This window comes from Phocoena sinus, chromosome 14, assembly GCF_008692025.1.
Source record: "Phocoena sinus isolate mPhoSin1 chromosome 14, mPhoSin1.pri, whole genome shotgun sequence".
In the NCBI taxonomy this organism is placed as follows: Eukaryota; Metazoa; Chordata; class Mammalia; order Artiodactyla; family Phocoenidae; genus Phocoena; species Phocoena sinus.
Window position 1 is genome coordinate 5524501 of NC_045776.1, and position 3553 is coordinate 5528053.

Consider the following 3553-nt stretch of genomic DNA (forward strand, 5'->3'; position numbering starts at 1 on the left):
CCCCCTGCATTGGGAGCGCAAAGTCCTATCCACTGCACCACCAGGGACGTCCCTCATCTGTGCGTCTTGTTTAAAAGCAGACTATGATTCAAGGTCCCCGCCCAGGTGACACCATGCCTTGAAACATGCTTTGAGGAGAAGTAAATTAATGTAGATCATTGATTCCCAAATTTGGTTGTTCCTTTTCAGAACTCTGTCTCCTAGCCCCTGTCTTCAAGATATTCATGCAACTGGTTCGGGATGCAAGCCTACTGTGTGAGTCTATGTGCAGCGAAGTTGGAAAACTACTGGTGTAAATAATATTCTACCTTTTAGAAAATGGCAAGGATTATTTTTTTAGACAAGGTGAGTCCAGATATTATTTTTTCCCAAATAATAGTTGAGTCATAAGGACACTCTCAAATAATTATTTCATGTCTTTTTGGGTTTCCCATTGAAACGTATTAGATAAAGTATCATTAAATTTTGGTTTTACGAGTTTATTTCCTTGGATGATGCAGTGGATAGATCATTTGGGGTTAGAAGTCTTAGCTACTAAAACATTTCAAAGAGACGGTCTGGTAATAAGGCTCTCAGACAAATGACTGGTAAAAGGTCACAGGTGAACTTGAGGGAAGGAAAGCAAATAGTACAATACGAAAAAAAATAAATAATATAATTTTTATTAGCAAAAGTCCATTACTCTGAAAACGGCAAGAGCAGAAAAATAATAAAATATGAATGCTTGGGCTAGCATTTTAAGGGCATCTTTGAAAGCCTTGCGTGATTCAAGAATGCACAGTGACTACTTTTCAGGTATTATCTGCAGTGCTGCCTACTTAGTAATTTAGATAGCGAATCCTCTTTTTAAAAATATTCACCTAATGAACTAAAACCTGGAATTTCAGAGGTCTGGTTGAAAATTCTGATGACTTTAGTTATTTCAAGTGCTAACGGTCCTATGCCATTGAAGGGATATTTTTATTATTTAGAGATGTTGGAGATTTAAATGAGAAGGTTTTGGCACAACCTAAATACAAATTGTAAAGTATGTTACATGTGAAGGAAAATGTAAATAACTGAAGGAAAGACAGGGCAAAGAAAAGAAATGGAACTAATTTATTGAGGTTTCTCCTTGTGGCATGAAACATATGTACAGTTCCCCATTTAATCCTCTCCGTAAGCCTTGAAGACGAGCTTTACTATCATCTACACGTGATGGATCCTTCTGCAACCTCACCCCGGTAAGTGGAAGTGTTCCAATTGGCCTCACTGCACGGAGACGGGGAAACATATAAAGGTGTGTGTACCAGTCAGGGTTCAACCAGACAAGGAGAAACTGCAGGAGATACGTATGAAGAGAGTTATTACAGGGAGTCAGTGTATATGATTAGCAGGCTGGCTAGGCAAGTCCAAAATCCACAGGGCAGGCTGTTAGGAAAGACAGGCTAGAAACTCTGGCAGGAGCTGCAGCTGCAACCCACAGGCAGAATTTCCTCTTCTGGGAAACCTCAGCTCTTCCCTTAAGACCTTTCAACTGATTGAATGAGGACTAGATTCAATCAGTTGAATCATCTAGAATCATCTCCCTTGCATAAATTCAACTGATTATGGGCTTTAATTTGATCTATAAAAATCTTCACAGCAATACTGAGATCACCATTTGATTGACTGACTGGGGTCTATAGCCTCAATAAGTTGAACTGACCCCATGGTGTGGGGATGGGGTCTGGGGGAAGGAGAAAACAGGGGTTAAAAGGAGCCTCCATAAAAGCTAGAAATAGATAGAGGTAGGGAAAGAAAAAGAAAAGAATACGGAAAAATATAGAATCGGTTAAAAAAGATGAAAATATTATTGGAATGGGATAAACATAGTGAACATACGGGGATGCTGCGAAGAGAGGCCTCCTTCCCTCCAAACCCAGAGCACAGCGTCTGGGCAAAGAGCCTTATAATCAGTCATCCACTCCCTTGTCTTGTCAGTGACCTGATTGATCCCAGAAGGTATTTGAAGGAAGAAGTTTAAACACTGAACTGAGTAATGTTTCCATGAGATTTGAACTAAGATCTAAAATTAACTCCATGTTGAAGCTGGGGGTGTGATGGCTAAGTTTATGTGTCAGCTTGAGTGGCTTGAGGGATGCTCAGATAGCTGGTAACACATTGTTTCTGGGGGTGTCTGTAAGGATGTTTCTGGAAGATGTTAGCATGTGATTCAGTAACTGAGTAAGAAGATCCACTCTCACCAATGAGCACAGCCCTCATCTGATCCATTGGAAGACACCACGGAACAAGAAGACGGAGGAAGGGCAAATTCTCTCTTTGAGCTGAGGTGTCCTCAGTTCCTGCTCTGGGACATCTGGACAGCTCCTGGTTCTGGGGCCTTCAGACTCTGGAATTTACAGCACCAGCCCCCTGGTTCTCAGACCTCTGGACCTGCACTAAAATATACCATCAGCTCTCCTCGTACTCCAGCTTTCAGACTGCATTCCATGCCATATCTCAGCTTCCCATGGGGGCCGATTCCTATACTAAATCTTTTCCTATATGTATCACTACACACTATTGGTTCTGTTTCTCTGGAGAACTCTAACTTAGCGGGTGTGGGGGGGGGGAATTCGGAAGGGCTGTTAATTGTTTTGTCTCATACGACGGAACCAAACAAATCGGTTGCAGTCAGCGAGCAGTCTGTCGTCCAAAGAATAAAGACGAGGACAAGTGGTAGGTTTAGCCCATTTGTGAGGCCTACCATGGTCTGGGGAACATAGAGTGAGGGCATCGTCAGGAAAAAGAACTTGTGAAAAGCTTGAAGCTGACGGCCTGCAGCAGAGAGCGAATGGGAGGAAGGGTCAGTGGCCGGGCTGAGCAAGGCGCTACTGCGTCCCAGCTCCTCCACTCTGGGCAGGAACACTTCCCCCTCTGCGTGGAGGCTCATTCTTACCATTTAAGGGGTAATCTGTGCTTTTCTGGGGCATAGCACTATTCATCAACTCTCTGACATTTCTCTCTCCACTCAACCTTCACATCAACCTGGGAGAATCCTACGTGGCCGAGGACCTCTATCCAGAGTCCCCAGTGCTAACCCTACACGATGGAACCCCACGAGACGTAGTCCATCTACACCCTCACCTTCTGGTCCTTGCCCTCCTTAACTGCCCTTCCGCATCTCCACCACCTCTCTCGACCACACCCTAGACTTTGTCTGCATGTGGAAACCTTTTATTTTTGAAACCTCGAGGTCTAATAAGTTGCACTAAGCCTCATGGTCTGGTCTTGCTTCCCTCTTACAACCAGATCCCCACAGTGTTTCTTTTACTCTCAGGCCTCATGGGGTTCCTTGTATCCTGATTCCCCACTTCCTTCACCCTACCACCTCCATCTGAATCCATGTCGAGGAACCCAACTCCTTCTTACCCCATCCTCTCTTTCACTCCTGACTTTCTAGAAGCCCACCCTACACACCCCATATCTTGGGATCAAGTTTATAACCTCTTTTCTCCCTTCTCTTTGAATCGTTTTTGTGGCTAAAGTTTATAATCCCAAATGATCAGTGTTTCGTAGTATTAAAGAAAAT